At 33.9% G+C, this 20,865-nt stretch overlaps 1 protein-coding gene across 1 annotated transcript in view; it reads right to left on the bottom strand.

Moving 5' to 3' along the window:
• LOC136417846 (monocyte to macrophage differentiation factor 2) overlaps positions 1-16,835 on the bottom strand; it is a 199,091-nt gene extending 182,256 nt beyond the window's left edge. The window contains exon 1 of the mRNA XM_066403691.1: positions 16,826-16,835. The gene's annotated coding sequence lies outside the window, so the exon portion shown is untranslated. The remainder of the gene's footprint in view (positions 1-16,825) is intronic.
• Between the last annotated feature and the right edge of the window lie 4,030 nt (positions 16,836-20,865).

Here is a 20,865-nt window from a genome sequence, read left to right as displayed (position 1 = left end):
GATACTAATGGTTAAAATTGGATTAAAACGATTCAGGTCAGAAAAACTAGAGCACGCGTTTCATGAATTTGAGATTAGGTAATACTTTATCATCATCCCATAATCAATATAATACTAACTTGGTATGCAGTCCCATTTTCAAAATTGGATATTTAATAATAAAAATGGTTTATAAAGTTCCCACTTTCTATTTCTACCCAGCGTATCATGAAATGAACTTGACATATATGAAGAGGTTGTGTTCCCACGGTCCAGCTACCCATTAATTTTTGAAACTACAATGTATTTCTATGGGTCCAGGAGTAAATGTCAATTCAAGCATTACATCTTTTTCTCAAAAAGTATTTCTTTTGGGCTATGAAACTCTACTGCTGGGTAACAATGTAAAACAATGGAAACGGAAGTGAAGTCAACTAATCAAAATAGAACTCTGTCTACACAGTTCTTTGACTGTACTCTGATTGCGAAATGGACTCCTCTAACATACTTCCGATGTTATGTTCCCAAAACTATGTTCCCACGGTCCTGCAGTCATTTAACTCGTGAAATGTCTGTTTAGGTCAAGGCTCAACCCTTTATTCGCAAGAGACCAGGAATTCATTCTTGCGTTAGTACAGTAAAGTCGTGTTCCCACGTTTCTTCTGACCATTTATTCCGAGACCCTGGGACTTATTCTGTTAGTTCTATTTGATACCCTTAACTTTAGGTGATTGGCCATTGTTTGTCTTTTAGTATGTTACCGTGGACTTTTATTGTGTCAAGAGGTTAATTTTCTGAGGACACCAAGTCTGGTTACCGGGTAAGTAACAGGGTAGTGTCGGGTTCACATAGAACACCCTTCCCGTGCCACATTGCAACTTATGATGAAGAACTTAGGAATAAGGCTTAGGAATAATTCTGGAAGAAGGAGGATCCTGTCATATCATTGTTCAACGTTGGTATGGGTAATCTGTGTTTCTGTTAATTTGAATTTTTTATAGTCAGCATGTCTCACTTTACCTCTTTCTTCTCGTTGCATTCCCGAGAGTTTCTGTTCCTGTTCAGATGATAAGAATAACAGGGAAAATCTGATTTACAAACGATTTCAAAACATTTTCCAGGAAACTGATATCTATGAATAATGTAAAGAAGTTAATAAGTGAATGGTATATTATAGGTTCGATGAAGGATTATATGTTTACTACTGTGATTAGCCCAAAATAACCAGTTCTCAAATATATGATTTGTAAAGGACGAAATAAGGGTTCTTGAATTTCATATGTGTTTGTGAATCCATTTAAAGTTGCTTGACATACTAAATAATTCTGAAAGAAAAGGGGACGTAAAAAAAGATAATGAAAGTTACCAAACTGAATAGAGAGTTTTTGAAAAATAAAAATCAGTGTCAGACCATCAAAAGTTTGAGGTGGTTAAATGAATACGAACCCCAAGGGAACAAAGTTTTATATTAACTTCCAGAGGTAGACCACGCCGTTGATTTTATTAGAATAAATTCAGAGCAACCTGTTTGACCCAATATTAATAGACCTCAATTTGATATATGAGAACTTTCCGTTTTGTGAGTTGCAATTACTCGTTAAATTCGCGTTTTTGGTAACAGGCAGTTAAATCTTTTTACCTTGATCCTGATACTAAAAAAGTTCGACGAACTTTTCAAAACGTTTCCAAATAATCAATATATTGATTCAAGCTGAGAATCCATTCTGTAAACCCTGCTTTTACTATGTAATTAGAATGAATCCATCTATTTCTGGTCAAATAAGGTTAAGAAACCATACATTTTCTGGACCGATACAAATATAAAAAAATACCTCGTTAATCTTAATTTAAAAACCATTTTAGGCGGCTTTCTTCTATTTGGCTTCTTTCTTTCTTTTTTGATAAACCATGTTTTGTGATTGCGCAAGAACGTTTCTAGCCGCTTTTTGTTAGTGCACGATAAATTAGCCGGAGGCCATTAAACCAATTATATAGATAAAGCGTGCTTCTTATCTACAAGTAGTCTAGAGATTGATATGAGAATTTGTGCTACGAAGGGGGTAATGTCCTTGGTTCTCCTGTGAAGTTCTTGAGGACTTTCAGCCACTTTTGGTTTATTTTAATTAAATGAAACTGGAGATTGTTAACAAGATACTTTATGGTGCTATCTGACACCATACGGCGAGCCACAGAAATAAATTTTAATAAAAGTAAATGACATAAAATGCTCGAGCAAATGCCTAGGATATTTAATACTTTTATCTTCAGACCATCTTCCCCAAGCGCGAGCTTAAAGCAGTTTTCCACTCCACAACCTCGGCCAACAAAGTTTTATAAGATGTTTATCAACACCATTCGGAATTTCCTTGGTTGAAAGTGGGTTTGCTTTTAAAATTTAAAGTTAAATTTGGTGCCCTGAAATGGGACCATTACATCTCTTGATAATATGGACATGGCATTACAAGTCCATTTACATATCATCCAAGAGGCATTAAAAATATGCATTTGAAGATTTTTCAATCTGAAAGGTTTCATAATTCCGAGTACAAAAAGTATCAGGGATATCTCACATGTTTAAGTGCTTTTGTGTAAAATGGAAATGGGCTACATATTGGGAACTTTATCGGCCATTACGGAATTGTTTTTAAATATGTTCGAGGAAATTGTCGGTAAACATGCACTAAGACATAATTGTGATTTATAAGGCGTGGTGGCTGTTTTTAAATCTGGAAATATCCCAATTAAGGCAAAACCACAGCACTTTGTATGCTAAGCAGGTTTAGTGCAACAGCACGCAAGAGAAATGTTTTCCTATAGTGAGATTGGGATAAAAGCGATGGAGATTTGTGTTTTTCCATTAATTATTCACACATTATATGTTGTATATATAGTGTGTATAGTATGTATAGTGTATGTTATGCGATCGTTAGTCGAATATTCCGTGTCGAATTTTTATTCCTATTTTTACTGCGAAGTTAAACAAAAAATATACTACTTTATTATGATATATCAAAATTTTATACCTACTCTAGAGGGGTACATGGGATTTAGGCTCTTGTTTAAAAACCGAAACTTTTCTGAGTTGTGAAATGTATTTTCGTGCTTTGAATAATCAAGACCCAAAATTCGAATTCCTTGTTCAATTCGGACACCTTTTCTTCCCGTTGATTTTTCACCTCAGGATATGTTTCATCGAAGTTCGGGTTCGGCAATTGAAAAACAACAAATCTATGAAGTTCTAAAAATCTCTTTCTGTTATTGGCCAGGGGCAATGAATCATTGATACCTTATGTGTATAAATAAGATTGGTGATGCTAGATGTGTCTAAAAGAACTCTCGCCTTATAAGTGTGACCAATGAATCTTGAATCTGGACTATACTTCGTTTAACTTGACCTATAGATGAACTACATTGGAGAGCAGAAAAAAAATCTTTTTATGTGAAACCTCTCAAATTCAAAGTCAAGCTTTTGCAAAAGCACATTAAATATGACAAAGTGCCAAGAATCCAGGACAAATTGAAAAATGTTCAGTGGCGCAAGATTCGCGATAAATATTTCCAATAAGTGCCAAATATCTTGATCTGTTTCCTTTTCTAAAGCAGTAGGGTATTTGGAAAAATTGGTACAACATTTAAGAAGGTGAATGTGGAGCCAAAAACAGTAAAAAAAGTTCCTATAAATATTGGTGTTACGGAGCACTATTACTGAGATAAGGCACTTCGAAGAGGTTCTATTATTTGAATATTTGTTAAAAAATCTCTCTCTGTCTAATTAATATAATGGAAGAAAATTGTAAGTAATAATCATCCCATAACGGTCTTTAACTATTATAACTTTTATCAAAATCGATTATAAATTAGGATAATTCTCTAATTACCTTTGACAGAATTTTTTCATTTTTCTTTAATTTCTTTGATGTATCAAGTAAATTGTATTATTTTTTAATGAATTAGACTTTTTTGAAAAAAAAATGTGTTTGCTTTTCTGCGAATTCTGCGTAGTTTAGTCAGACATCATTATTTTTTAAATAATGTATGACTCAGAACAGTAACATTTTTGTAATATTTTCACATAGCAGGAATCTTTTACAGTGGCAGTTTCATTGTAGTAATTGTCACTTTCGTATGTTATCATTTAAATTCTTATGTTTCTTTAGGTTCTTAGTTGTAATCTTTGGGTTTGACTTTATATTTAATTTGATTCTTTTACAACCATAGAACACCATAGTTTTACTAACCCTGAATATGAATACGAAATATGAAAGTGACAATCACTACAATGGAACTGTCACCATGAAAGATACCTGCTATGTGAAAATGTTAAAATATATTACTGTTTTGAATCATACATTATTAAAAAATAATTATTTCTGAGTAAACTACGCAGAATTCGAAAAAAAGTACAGAATTTTTTTTTTCAAAAAAGGTTAACTCATTAGAAAATAATATTATTTGCTTGATAATTCAAAGTAATTTAAAACATTTGAAAAATTTCAGTTAATGGTAATTAGAAAATATATATTATATATTTATTTATAAAATATATATATTTATAGTCGACTTTGCTGAAACTTATAGTTAAAGATCCTTACGATACGATTATTATCTACAATTTTCATTTCATTATCTTAATCAGAAAGAGAATTATTTGAAAAAAATATTCGAATGAGAGGCTCCCTTTAAAGGGCGATATCTCAGGAACGGTATTCTTTCAGATCAATGGTTATAAGAATTTTTTTACTATATTTGGCTCTACTTTTACTTTTTTGAGTTTTGTACCAAATTTTCCAAACAGCTTGTATAACATAATTCATTGAAATAAGCCGTTGCTAAATTTCTCTTATTTTGATGTCGCCCAATCAACGCATTATACGCGGTTGCATAATTGGCCTCTCTCATAAGGATTGCCTCAATTACATTATGTGAATCTTCGTCTAAAAAAGTTCCCAAGTAATGGAATTTTTCAGTATTCCACAAATTATTTTTATAATGAATGATACTCTTATAAAAATTATAAAGCACTTACCATAATTTTGTCTCACCTCCAAAAGTACCATATCACACAACAAGCACGCAGTGCTGGTCATTTCCTAAATTTGCTCATGAGTCGCAGGCGAGTAAAGTAACTCATCTGAGTAGGAAACGATCATTTTATACAAGTTGTATACAATACTTCTTCTACAACCACAACGACCTGTGAAAAATAGAAGGAATTTTCTGCTTGAAACTTCAAAATTCGTGGAAGTTGTCTTAAAAATGATCACCGGACAGTTGATATTTGTTGCCTTGCTTTGTTGCAGTAGATATCGGTACGAGACCGTGGGAAATGAGCTTATTTCCTTATCGTTGCTCGCACAACCCGTAGCAAATAAAAGTATGCCGAAAGCGAGGATTTTTCGATATCATTTTCGAGTTGGTAACAATGCAACATCCTGAGAGTCGTAGAAATATGAATTTTAAGTAACTTAGCTCCTTTACTAGAACGACTTTGAATTAGTCCTTTTTAGAGTAAATTTCCAAATTTTCAGCCATTTCTCCACAGAAATATTTATCAGTTACAACCCTCATTTGTCTTGTTTAACGAAATCTGTATCTGACAACAATAACGTCACTATTTCATTTTGAAAGGTTCGAAATTGCTTATAAATCGAATCAAGAAGTTGAACCCAAGCAGTAAGATTTACGATAAAAAATGTTGCGTTGTTTTCTCCATTTTCCTAAATTCCCTTAACCCCTTTAATTCTATTTATTTAGAACTTGTAATTGATCTGATTGTATCTGCGTTGAAATTTCAAAATATTTGTTTTACGGAAATAAAGTTTGTGAAGCGGCATAATTTCACTAATATGCACATTAAATATGCTAGATTTGTTTCTCCAAATATTAAAAAAATTATAACTCGTAGATAGTTCTCACTTTACTCCGGAACCTACTACATATCTTTACTCATCCATGAATCCGTATTTGCACCAGCCTATGCTCTGTTATCTCGACCCAACTTTTTCCTGTTTGTGACTTATAATGGCATATTGAGTTTAGAGATTCAGAAATGAAAGGACGAATATAATGGTTACTGATTTGAATTCTAGATATCAATAATAAAATGTGTGAATGAATGAATGAAATGTATAAATATAATATTTAACATCAAATGGAAGTTTTGATTAAATAAGTTTAAGCTGAATATATCTAGCTCACAAAAACCAAAATGTCGCATTTCGACTTTACTTTTAATGTGGTCTGTATCTTAGTCCGGACATATGCTTTGCGATAGTGCAGGCCTAACCTGCACTATCATAAAGGCTAGATACTGCTTACTTTCGTCCCTTCAAGGACCTACCATAGAACTTTGTGATTCGCTTAGCTTTAAATGTGCTATCTGCGCGAGTTTGGTTTTAAGTTATTAAAAAGAAGAAAACTGAAGAAAGAAAAAATTCCGTTTCGCAGCACTAGTTATAATTCGGGTTTATAGGCTGCAAGGTTCCACAATCGATCTTCTTGTACTGAATCAAAAAAAGTCGAAAGTTTCACTGCATCAACGGTGACCTAGTTGATAATTTGATGCTCATGCTCGAATTTCCTCAAGTCAGATTCTTAAAGCAGAAGGGGGAAAAGTTCTCGGCTAATGACCTCAAGAGTACGTGCATTATAAATACTTTAATGGCGCAATAGTTTAGAAAATTTAAACCCTCAGGTGTCTCCATACAGAGATTCGTTCGTCCTCGAGGATATTTTCTTCTCTTCACCACCAAACACGTGCAATATTCACGAGACGAGTGTAGAATCTTGAGAACAAGTTCATCTATTTTCCAGTTCTGTATTATCCTCCAACTATGTTATCCCATTTTTAACTGTTTATACTCTTACGCGTAGGTTCAGCCATATCATAAATTTTGCTTTCAGACTTCATTCCTAGTCCTATACGGGTTCAAAAATTCCAAAATAGTGTAGGTCTATTATGCTGTAAAATAAAATAAATCCAAGGTTTAAAGAAAAGGTAAGCAAGAGCAGGAAAAAAGGATCAAATCAGCCTGCTTAAGAGTCAATTAAAACTATGCCAGTACCTACCTTAATGACCGTTCCCGTCCGCCTTCTGCAGCCAATTTGTTCAACAAACTACAGAGATTGAGAGTTGAGTAGAATTGTTAACTAACTTGGCTTTAAATTGCTAAATAATGAACAGGAAAATTTATAACATTTCTAGGTTCAAATTGGTCAAATTGGTCATTTTTAAAGAAAATAATTCCCATAGGAAGTCACATTTTTTGATACTCGAATAGTGACGATTTTTGTAAATTTGCTAGAAATATTAATTTCGCTTTACGACAGTTAATAACAAATTCTAGATGTAGGTACATACACACAGCAGTTGTAAAAAGTATTAAGTTTATAACTTTCATAAACCTGAAATTTTTAAAAAATCCTTAAACACGTATAATTTTATTAAAAAAAAGGTATTTAATACATTATTTTCAATATTCAAATTTTTCACCCCTATCCAGCTAACACTACTCCCTTTTTATTTTCAAATGGAAAGGTACCGATTATAGTATATCAAATGAATGATAATGCATTAAGGGATTCAACAGTATACTCAGAAATAAAATTGGATCAACAGTTTCCTTTAAAAATAAAATTATTAGATACAAAATAAAGTAACTCATTATTATATCAAACAAAATTGAAATAATTGCTTAAATTGGGCTCCAGTAATTATTTAGAAAATGACTCAGTCGCTCCTCGAACTCTTTTATGCAATTATCCAGTGTTGCTTCTGTTATTAATTCTAATTTGGTTTAAATTCTAAAGCGTAAATCATCTAAATCTTGTGGTCTATTTTTGTAAAAGAAGCCTTTTAAGTGGCCCTATAAAAAATCGATCGGCATAAGATCTGGAGATCGTGGTGGCTATTTTATTGCGCCTCTTACCTATCTATCTCCAAGGGAAAATCTTATAAAGACACTCTCTTATAGCCATAGCATAATGTGGTGGTGCACTACCTTGTGGGGACCAAATATTATTGATTACTTGTTCCCCATTTTCTCCTGGAAAAATTGCAGCGATTAATGGAACTTTCGTTTTGCAATAAGTGCAAGTATGATACGTTGTTTAAGTTCCATTTTATGAAAAGTAGACCGATGAACTCGTTGCCGATTATACCCATCCATACATTGAGTTTTTGCGGATGTTGTGTATGCAGAGTCCTGCATTCAATGAGAATAGTAACGACAATTATGTCAATGAATAGATCCATTTAAGCAAAACGTTGATTCATCCGAAAATGGAATTCTAGAAAAGAATCTATTATCCTGAATGCCTTTTTCTTGCATCAATTCACAAAATTTCATCCTGCGATCAAAATCTTCAGGCGTCAACTCTTGGGTAAGGGAAATTTCGTATGAATGAAATTTTTCTCGGTTTAAAAGATTGCTTATTGATTTTGCAAATACATACATCACATTCATCGGCAAGTTTGCTGGTTGACTGTATGGGATTTAGATAAAAGAATGTATAGTACTTTATCGCCACAACTTGCTGTTCGAGGTTTTTCATATTTTAGAACAGTTATCACACTTTCAGCTTATTGAAATTTGTTATTAATCCGACAAATTACACTTCCATCAATAGGTCAGTTTGGGTATTTCTCATTAAATATGAAACATATCTCTTCGTAAGTTCTTTTGCGATTTCCATATCCCAAAAAGTTTAAAATTTCAGTTCTTCGCTTCTCAGATAAACGATTCATTTTTTTGATATTCTATCTGTGGCGTATCTGCCGGCCAAAAGTTTGAGACCACTTCTAGAAACGTTACATTATTTACAAATATATTAAATTTTCGAAATATAAACACATTTCTGCACCATCTACGATTTCTTTATTTTCTTCGGAACATATAAACAATCAGTCGTTTGCAGATTTTTTAAGATAAGACAATTACGACGCTTTCCTATATGTTTAAACTAGTGCCGATTGAGCGCCATAAAGGTACAGTCGTTTGTTCATAGTTATTACGTCCTCAATAAATATTATTTTGCTGTTTGTTACATTAGCTGAACAGTATGTTTGTTTAAATAATCTGAAATCAGATATTTAGTGTTAATTAACTTTTGTATTTGTGTGTTAAGGAGTTCATTTGACTAACAATCTTAGTTGGTTTAAATTTGTGGCTTTTAAAGAGAAGATTCTTTGAAAATGGGAAAAGTGTATGAAATTAACACTGATACGCGATCTGCCATTGTCACTCTATATAATGAAGGTAAATCTGAACGTACGATTGCATCTCAACTTAAATTATCGAAAACTTGTGTCCATTCCGCAATTGTCCGGTACAGAGAAACTGGCAGTAATCGAGATCGTCCACGTTCAGGAAGACCAAAAGCTACCACATCTGGTGAGGATAAATTCATAGTTGTCACTAGTAAGCGGAATAGGCGTCTAACAGCACCAGAAATTCTCGTTGAGGTAAACAAATCTCGATCCAAACCAATATCACTAACTACAGTGAAAAGGCGATTGAGGGAAGGTAATTTGTTTGGTCGCATTGCTATCCGAAAACCTTTATTGAGGCCTCAAAACAAAAAGAAACCGCTGCAGTGGGCCCTAACCCATAAAAACTGGTCGGAAGATGATTTTAAAAAAGGTCTTTGGACTGATGAATCGAAGTTCGAATTATTTGGATCAAAAAGGAGAATGTATGTTCGACGCGGTGCCAAAGAAAAGATGATGCCAGATTGTGTGTTACCGACCGTAAAGCATGGTGGTGATTCCATTATGGTCTGGGGTTGTTTTTCGGGTCATGGAATCGGCGAATTAGTCAAAATTGAAGGAATAATGAAAAAAGAGCATTATAAAGTAATCTTAGAACAAAATGTCATTCCTTCAGGGTTAAAACTAATTGGTAATGGATTTATTTGTCAACAAGACAATGATCCCAAACACAGCTCGAAATTATGCAGAGGCTATTTGGAATAAAAGGAGACCGAAGGAATGTTGAAAAATATGATTTGGCCACCTCAGAGTCCCGACCTTAATCCTATCGAGTTTTTGTGGGAGGAGCTCAATAGAAAGGTTCGGGAACGATGTCCTTCATCACGTGAAGACATGTGGAGGACATTACAGCAAAGCTGGAATGATATTTCACAAGAGACCATCCATAAATTAATTGCTCGGATGCCTAGACTTGTCAAAAAAGTGATCAAATGTAAAGGAGGATTTTTTTATGAAAAGTCAGTTTAAATGAAATTTGTGAATGTTTTTTACTTTTTGAAATTTTATGTTTATGTTTATTTCTTAGATTTGTTAGATCTTATAATACATGTTAATTTAATTTTATGCTTCATATAACTTTAAAATTTTTAGTTATCTTTGATTTCCCATTTTAATCAGGGTGGTCTCAAACTTTTGGCCGGCAGTGTATGTCTAACAACTGAATTAAATTACTAATTAATTCTACGAAAACCAAAATATTTTCTCTAAAAAATTGTTTACATTGAATACGATTTGGAATTTCTATGTCTTAATGTCATTTTTTCTCTCTGTTTCAAAGTGAAATCACAATGAATTGTCTAAATAGGAAATAAAGACTAAAATTTTTGATCTTTTTAGGATATAGACATATTTCTATTTTTATTTAAGGAAACTGTAGATACAATTTTAGTTTTGAGAATACCATTTATTAAATTACCTTTTATTTGACATACTAGATATCTTTCCGTTTGAAAATAAAAAGTTAGTAGGGGTAGCTGGATAGGGGTGGAAAACTTGAACATTGAAAATAATGCATTTAATACCTTTTTCAAAATAAAATTATATGCACGTGTTTAAGTATTTTTTTATATCGGGTTTATGAAAGTTATAAACATATTGCAATACTTACTACAAGCGCTGTATATGTGTAGTTATCATGCTTAATGGATACGTAACAGGGACACATTGCTGGAATAAACTTGGTTTACCTAAACCCGAGTTTCGTACGTATTTGAACATGGATAAAAAATGCATTGCTGTTCCAACAGCAAAAATTTAATATAAACAACTTTTTATGATTATTCGTACACACATACGAAGGTCAGGTTTAGCAGAACGGACTTAAGCCATGACTCAATGACTGGGTCTTGTTGGTGTAGTTTGACGCGTTTGTTGATTTAGTCATGATATATTCAAATTAGTTAGATTAGATAGATACAAATCGTAACAGCGTAATTTAAAGCGTACGACCTTTAGAATTTGTAGAATTCTTTAGAAAACCATTACAATTGAGTCGAGGTGTATGTGCAAAAAGAAAAATTTCTTACAGTGTTTGAATAATTCAGTTTTCTGTAGCCACTGGCGTTTATTTCAAAGTCCTTTCTTTTCTCTGTCGCTGCGGGTTATTCAAAACGTGAACCTGCAATTTTTTTCCAAATACAAGCAAGACAAGGGACATCTCATGTGGGCTCATAAACATAACCAAGACACGACCAAGTTGGCTCGCTACCAGTCGGACGCACGATGTTCCCCAGTTCTTTATTGGTAAATAATCCGCATGTTTTATTGACAATAAATTAGCAACCATAGCATTCGAACAAGAGTATTTTATGGCATAACTTCGTTCAAGTGATGCTAATGATAATTTTAACGCCTGGTTAAAAAAATGAAACCTTTACCTCTACGATGTTGGAGCAATTTGCTTCGGGTGATTAAAGGTCTTTAGCGGCCGGGGGCAAAAACAAAAACCATTTTGTGATAGCCCATATCATTAGTTTCGTGTTAAATTTTAATAAGCTTTGTTAGCCGGGCAACTACATATACGTGAAAGTTTGAATTTTACATGATGTAGAAAGTGGCAGGAACATTAAAGATTTGTTTTGTTTGCGCCTTTATGCTTTTGGTTTATTGTGAATAAAGATCTAAAACCGGCCACAAAGGCAAATCGTTATCGTTATCACCACCATTTAGGCGGCATCGACCTTATTACCCAAATTCAAGCTTAAAAATCCGAAACGTCATCTAATCCGATCCGATTAAAGCCAGCTAAGGAGCTTTTCTCTCGAAGAAGCTGCAATATAAAGCCAACTTAAGGGATTTACTACTGTCTGGTCATTATCGTTTATCAAATTAATAATGCCAGTTTCCATCGGGGATTTGTTCCTCTTAAAACTCCAACCTCAGTGTTATTCTTTAGACGCTAATATATTCGTCTTCAATTTACCTTTTATTAGCTGACTCAAAAACCCTCCAGCCTTTTTATTTGTGCAATTTAAAAAAATCATTTCTTTGTGTGCAGCACGATATAATGAATGCACCGGATACGTGTTGTAGCCATTGACAGAGCTTTTTATTCGAAAATTCAATTATAAAGATCCCGTTTTCAAGCCTACTCATCTCTGGCTGGAAGAAAAACGATTTGGGCGTATGTTTGTACACAAGAGATTTTGTAGGACAAAGAGGAAATAGACCGTTGATAGGTAGAGAAAGGGAGGAGAAAGACGAGCATTTGAAAAGACTAATTTTGGTAAAATGGGTTTGAGATTGTGCTCGAGTGTGTGGGTACCCTCGATTGCATTTTGACTACAGGTTCAGGGAGTTATCTAATTAAATAACATCCATTTCATGCAGCTCGGCCCAAGAGGAACATAGATAAGCAGCATTGTACGAGTTCGAGTAGAAAAAAATTAGCATTAAGCGATTTAGGATGCAATAAGATTTTAATTAAAAGGTGAAAAACAAACTCCTTGGTTTTAATTGGCTGCATACAAAGTTAGAGAACCCTAAAAGATGTTCAATATGAGGAAGAATTGCAGATTTTGTGAGTTTACTTCATGGTCTAAAAAGACAAAAATTCCGGGAAAAAATAGGATTTAAATTGCCGGTCCACATGTCAAATATCCCTAATGCCAGTCAATAACGAAAGACAGTTTAAAATTTATTGTGGATTTCAGATCTTTTTGATTTTTGGAAATATAAAGGAGATCTTTTCTGCTTCTCGCTAGGAATTAACCTTAATAATTTCAAGTTTATTTAGTCTACAGACACGAATTTTCATTTTTCGAGATACGCTTGTCCTTTTGTCGTTAATGTCAGGTTTAATAGCTAAGACTTATTGGCCATTTTGAACAAACCTTAGTGATTAAACGAAAACGAGAAAGGCCAAGGATTTTCAACATTTCCTGACAACACGTTAATCCTCCCGTCTAGACAAAAATACCAAAAAATATATGATTTACTACACCTCTTCAGAATATAACAAAAACTCTTTGTCTGGATGGCGTCATCGTTCTGCGAACCTGCCGAGCCCTTGAATTTTGACTTTGTAACCGCACTAAAACTTTACGACCTACTCCACATTGCTTTTGCTTCCACAAAGGCATATTTCAGTATTTATTAGGTCTTACCGGTCAATAAGTCAGACTACTTGAGTGGCATTTAAAATTGCAGCAATTAGAGATAATTTTTTTCGAAGTTTCACTGGATAAAATTCGTGCTGCGTGTTCGATCAAAAGATCGGGACCATCATGGCCGAGTGGTCATTAAAATTAGAACTCGCCCATTGTGTGGCGCTGACCCCTCTAATTGCCGATGCAAATTGCCGATAGTTGGTTCCGTTTCCTTTGAAAAATAAATACAACGGGCAGTTTGTTTCCTTCGTCTGTATATACGGTTTTGTTCTCATTTGCTTTGTTTTTGTGTAGCGAAGGTGAATTACGCTAAGATGTCTATAATTAGAGCAATTATTTTAAGGAGTAATGATCAATGATGATCTTCAAGTACCTGCATAGTCTATAAAAATCTCTTTAAAATATTCCATTTCACACATACAAATGAGTTACTGGGACGATCTCAATGCTTGAAAAATAACTGATGCAAAATTAATCAAATTTTCAACACTTAGTCGGTAGGCTTAGGAAAACTTACATTAATAATAAGCTTAGAGTTTTCCTGGAATTAATACGAAAACAGTTGTTTTCACTAAAATCCACAGAGTATTTTGAAAATTTTTTTGAGAATCCTGTGTAGGAAAAAAACAATAGAGGAACGCGGCTTAAACGAATTTTTTTTTAATCAAGCTTTTGAAATCTATATAAGTTTTTTTGTATTTCCTCCAGATTTTGAAAAAACGCTAAATCCCATTTTAAAGAAATTTAGACAATATTAGACATATTGGGATTTTGATGATTGGGCCTAACGCAAAAATTGTAAAATTCTGAGTAAACATCAGAAAATTGTTAAAGACTTTTTTTAGATGGTCTGAAAATCGTCTTTTTTAAATATCAAATTATTGATCTGAAGGTCTTTAAAAACGGAGTTGTGGCTCAATTGAGGTAAACAGGGTCGATATGTAACCCAAATCAGTTGATTACTCGGAAATCAATACTTAAAATATTCTGAAATTTTTCTTAAAATTTCCAAAAGATATTTACAACCATTTTGCAAATGTTGACCGTTGATATTCTGAAAATTCGGTGTCAATTGGGTTCAAAAATAACAGATTAATTGTCTCGACAAGCTCGGCTATAAGCCCATAAATTGACATAATATCTCATTTAGTTTCCGAGATACGGAGTCATTTAACTTTTTGAATTGACCAAACCAATGATAAACGAAAGAGTTACTGCTTCATCTATTTGCTTAAATAGCTTATTATTTATCAATTTTATTTAACGACAAAAATGTTCGTAATAGACTTCGTAAAAGGCACTTTTTAAACACAAATACCCCTTAAACATCAAGCCTCATCCTCATCTCACAAATTGCCTTTTCCTCAATCCACTTTAAAAACTTTATTGACAATTTATCATATGCCACAACCCCTGACCTATAGATTACAAATCCATCCATATTGACAAACTCGAAGCGGCTTTCAACCCTTTTAAAAAATCATCACTTCATATTTGCCGCGGAATTCATTTTGCTTTTAGTGGGATCAATAATTTATCAGGCATGAGAAGCGGACCGTACACTTTTGTGTATACGATGTCCAGGCCAGTTTAATATTAATGAGAATATTATTTGTCCAGGAAGTTTAGGAATAAAGTGCGCTTTCGGCCATCCATAAAGCTTTTGGCCTAAATGTGCCAACCTCGTGTGGGGTTTCGTTTTGGAGTTAATCCGGCAATAAATTACAGCTCCATGATATCGTGTATAAGTGAGTGGAAGTTCAATGATCGGTTCAGCCCTGTAAATATCGATATGCACGTCTTTTTGTCAACAATTTGAGCTTAGTATTTCTTACAAGTATGCGTACATTGAGATTTACTAGTCAACAATTGGACCAGTGAAATCACAAATCCTTTGGATTGATGATTTTCTCACACTCAACTGCCATGGTATTATCTGAGTTTATTGATTCAAGATTTTATGACGTCGTCTCGTCATTACAGCGCTAACAGAATTTAATGAGGAGGGCAAATATTTTGACAAATCCTTTCCGGTGTGAAACCCCATTCAAAGGGATTTTTCCTTAAGAGTTTTGGAAGGTATCATGCAGAAAAATTACAAAAACAGATAAAAGAGAATCGTTTACCAAAATAGCCCGCGGTTAACGTTTGTAGGGAACATATAAAGTGAAGACACAAAGGAAGTTTCAAAGAAAGCTTTAATCTGTCCATTTTTCTTCGGCATTAAACGCGGGCTTTACGCAATTTGGCTTACGTGAATAAAAAAGAGGTTTAGATAAAGCCTGTCCGGGGGAATTGCAGTCAGGGGGGCTTTATTGCGAGATGCTCAAGCGTGGCGAATTTAAATAGAAAAAAGATAATCCTGGAATTTATTGTGTGCAGGTAGTGAAAAGGACGAATTTGGTTTTGACAGATCCAGATGGCGAAAACAAATAAAGCCTCTTTGAGCATTCTTCTTTACATTATTGAGTTTGAAAAGCGAACAATATAGGCAGGCCGTGCGTATATTGGATGACCATTATTTATTCCCGGCTTTAAAGGGAAATTTTTTAAATTAGTCCCATCCATCATATATGTATGTTTTTTTATGAAAGAGAATTAAAGTCGCGGGAAAAGACACATGTGACAACAACAGGTTGGGGCTGTTGTTATCAGCAAAGACAGATCAACAGCAGGTGAAAATACAATTAGTTTTGCGTCACTTGCAACACATACATTGCTCTATCAAGCAAATGCTGGTAAGTTGAAGTGAAAGGAATGATGGGGCTGTGAAGACTAAAAAGTTCAATCAATAGATAAATAATTGAACTGTTCACTGTGAAGAAACTGGGAAGTTTCTGCTGGCATTGAAATTTTTGTTAAAATATTTCTTACTAATTTTATTTTTTCCTTTTCACTACACTTGGAAACCGAAGGAAATTACGACAGGACTGTACTTTAGACAAAGAAAGAAGGTATAAGGCTGTTTTTTACAATTATAATATACTCTTGTGTTACGGCAATGTACATCACCATTTTTGGACAATATGCCCGGCATGGCCAGATTTTGGTATCCATTATTGTTAAAAACATGTAGTTCTGTGCAATAAAACTTCTACCCCTTTTATTTATAAGAACTAAAATTTAAGTACAACCCTGTTTCGCTAAATTGACATAACTACAACATAATAGAATATCAATCTCGCCATTCAACTAAACGTCACGCTCTAAAAAGGTAGACAACAAATTAGACGATAATTGCCTTTTAGCAGAAGTACGCCCATGTGTGTTAGCCCCCCCTCGTCTTGATACTTAAGAAGTTCTCAATACTTGTAATCTCTCTCTTGGCCGAATTGTCGCGTTGATATCTATTTCATTAACCGAGCTTTTCATTTGTGTAAACCTGATTGAGGTACATTATTTAACAGTGAAATAAATCACTTAGTAAGTTGTTCCTAAGTTGGAAGATCCATTACACAACAGATCATTCTAGAATAACCTACATATGCCTTAAACTTGATAATTAATATCTGTAATGAAATCTATGAATCTTGATGATTAATATCTGAATAATAATCTGTAATGAAAACTGCTCATCAAAAAAATAAAAGATAATTTGGAATAAACTCAGGATTATTTGGGTTAATGGCTAATTGTGAAAATAATTCAAATCAAATTAGCTACATTTTGGAACTAAATTAGATCAAACCAAGTTGCTTTTTATAGAAAAATCGACATGGATTGGGGAAACTTTAGCACAAAATCAGGTCAGTTTGGGTTTTTATCATGAAAGGCTTCAGAAATGTCTACGCAAAAAAACATAAATTCTTCCGTGTAATTCCGAAATTATGGAAAATCAGAATGAGTCTATTAGTATGGTGTTCGAGCCCTTGAAAAAAATCTGAATAATCCAAATTTTCAGATGAGACATAACAACCCTCAACGCTATAAGTAAATATTAATTCAGTTATTTATTAAAAAAATGTGTACACTTTTCCTACTATTCACATCAGCCAACAAAACAAGACCTGCCTTTCATTATCCAACAAAAACATTTGAACTCAACAAATAATAAAATATTTGGTTGGTTATACAATGCGTCCAACAACTGTGAAAATGCTCAATGGTCTCTGATAAAAAATGAAAAAAAATGTTACTCTTTTTTGTTGTGCTATTTCTAAAAAATCTCCTCAACTTTTTTAGTTCAAGGGAAATACTAATTTTTTTCTTAAATTTTTGGAATTCTGCTTACTGTACAAATAGTTTTATTTATACTGTTACAAGCAACGTTGTTAATAATACCGTTCATTTTAGAATATCATTGTTTGCCTAATTACCAAATTTTGTTTAGTATGTTCCGACAACTTTCAAGATAATAACTGAGCGTTTCCATCCTTTTTTGACATCCTGTATGTGCATACAGTGTGGAAGTTGTGGATGGAACAGTCCATATAACTAAGATGCCGAACATATGCTACCAAAATTCTCGGACACGTCAATTTTTATTTTTTCTTGCTATTGACGATAAATTCATGTATGGTCATGTAATGTAATGTCATGTAATGGTGGTCCAAAAATCGGGTACGACCACTAACTTTGTTTTTTCAATTGGAAACACCTATTTTTTGTTTCATTTTTGAATTCTACACAAAATTCTAACTGTGTTTCATGTACCATATCCTATACCTAAACACAACAAATCTCGAGAAATTTACGATTGAACATATCAAACACTAAAACTTATCATTTCTTTTAAAATTTCTTTGGTCCTGAAAAGGACCGATTTCATACAAAATAAAACAACAAGCAAGAATTAAATTAAATGTTCAAATTAGATCCCACCTACTTCTTAACAGTAAGCAAGACGATAAATGAACTCCTGTTTGATATTTTGAAGCATTACTGGGGTAATTGTTCTTTACGGATCTCATTACGGATTGTTTCTTTTAAGGCTTCGATAGTTGCTGGTTGGTTAAAGTATACCTTACTTTTGAGATTACCCGATAGAAATTAATTTAAAGGCCTGAGGTACGGAGGTACGGGTCAGAGGGCCATTTAAATACTCCTCGTCTCCCAATTCAGCGTTCAGGAAAAATGTCATTTAAATAAGTCTTCACATCAACGTGGTAATGAGGAGGTGCTATTTTGTATTAAATCGGTTCTTTTCAGGACAAAAGAAATTTTAAAATAAATCAAAAGTTTTAGCGTTTGATATGCTCGATAGTAAATTTCTCGGGACTTGTTGCGTTTAGGTATAGGATATTGTACATGAAACACACTTAGAATTTTACGTGAAATTTAAAAATGAAATAAAAAATAGGTGTTGAAATAAAAAAGTTGTTGATCATACCTGATTTTTGGACTACCCTGTGTACATGAATTTATCATAAAAAAAAAAACCGCAAGAAAAAATAAAAATCGATGTGTCCGAGGATTTTGGCCGCATACATATGTTCGGCATCTTAGTTATATGGGCTATTCTATCCAAAATTTCCACACTGTATATCAATAGCGTTAGTTTTTACATAAAGTTAATGTTAATATGTACTTCAATTCCTAAGATATCGTTAAATTCCACTGTCTAGACAGGTTTATACTAATTTAGTCGATTTCAACTGCATTAACCAAACATACTCCAGTTTAGTATAGTAATTTGTAACATTCCTAGATATTATATTTTGATATCTTCCATTAGGAACAAGTTGGGTGCAATTTCGGGAATGACGGACAGAACGGGGTTAATGAAAAAAACTTGCCACAACAATTTTTTCTCCTTCATATAGGTACGCATGACATACGACCATTAAATCGAAAAACCTTTTCCTCTCCATTGCTTTATCGGAAAGCCACATTTCCAAAGTCGCCATGCTCAAATCGGGCTTTTAATCGCATTACTAACTGCTAATGTTCGGTTGACGTTTTTCCACACTATTAAACTCCTCGATTAGGATTTGATTGTCATGATTAGAGGAGGAAAAGAGACGACAGAGGTGACGAGGCAATAATGCGCCTTGTTAAAGACGAAATCTAGAAGCAGGATTTCCTGAATTTTTTATTGGACCCTTCGGTAATCAGTGAAGTGCGTTGATATCAAGCACCCCTGAAATTGGGAAAATTACAGGTCTATTCAGGAATTTACGGCTGCTCGACAACGACATGAAGGGTCGTTTCCGTTAAATCTTCGGTAAGTGTCCTTTATTTCTCTATATAAAACAAGAGTCCCTCGTGTGATGGTCCGGCAGCCACGGCGACACCCTCCTGCAAGGGGAACATCAGTCTTTAATTCTAGATTTTAGGACATAGGCAAACTCATCATCAAGCTTAAAATCGATGGCTGGAAATCACATTTACGCTCCTCTAAAATTTAAAATTGCAAGTAGTTCTATTTCGATGCTATATTATGCAAATAATTTACATCATATTTACTTGATATACATGTATAAATATATGATTTGCATGATAGAATTTACATGATTTCTCATAAGTGTAAGTGCCATGAGTGATGTTTAGATGTTTAATTCATGGATTATGTTTCCTCACTCTCGGCATCTAGTCAAATTTACGCAAGCCCGAAAAGGGGAGAATGATAATATATTTGAATCCAATTGCACAGATAGATTTCTATTTCATCGACATGTGTCCTTCCATACCAATAGGGACTAATGGCAGGGTGGGGCCAGGCCAAATTACATAGGATTAACGGAAATAATAGACGGGCCGTCGAATAATCTCGTTCTTCCTTTTTTGTCCCAGGGGTTAGATGGAGGACAACGAAATTGCTGGTCCACCAAAATGTGAAATTATATACATTTTAGATTAATGACAGTCCTAATTTCAGGGAGAGTTTTTTCAGTCTTTATTATGTTAATCTGTATTTTTCTCCATAATTGAAGTAATTTTTCTCTTGTTGAATTACGGGTAAGTACACTCACTTTCACATGAAATGCACCACCCAGTAATAATAATAATTAAGTCTTGTAATTTTGGCAAAATAATGCTTCATAATAGAGTATCAAATGATCAGACTTTCAATTAAAAGATACAACATTTGATAATGAAAAAATTGATAGTAAGTGACATCGCCTCGCACGGCAATGCAAGCACGTACTCTTTGCGGTATGCTTTGCAACAAATGATCAATATCTTCCTGGGGTATTTCATTCCATGCTACCTCAAGATGATGTCGTAGGTCATCCACATTGTTTGGAGGCCTCGGTAAATTTCGAAGACGGCGACTCATCATATCCCAAAGATGTTCGATGGGCGATAGGTCCGGTGACCGTGCAGGCCAAGGCAGTATTTCCAATTGTGCTTCTTCCAGGCATCGTCGAGTAATGTTCGCACTATGTGGTCTTGCATTATCCTGTTGGAAAATGCCATTTGGTAAAGTTTGCATGAAAGGTACTAATACTGGCCTCAGAACATTGTCAATGTAGCGACGTGCGTTTAGGGTGCCTGGAACGAACACAAGAGAAGATCTTCGGCCAACACATATCGCACCCCAGACCATAACACTAGGTGTTAAAGCTG

The sequence above is a fragment of the Euwallacea similis genome, chromosome 30, assembly GCF_039881205.1.
Source record: "Euwallacea similis isolate ESF13 chromosome 30, ESF131.1, whole genome shotgun sequence".
NCBI lineage: Eukaryota > Metazoa > Arthropoda > Insecta > Coleoptera > Curculionidae > Euwallacea > Euwallacea similis.
Note: the sequence above shows the minus strand (reverse complement) of the source record. Positions and strands in the feature narration are given on the sequence as shown.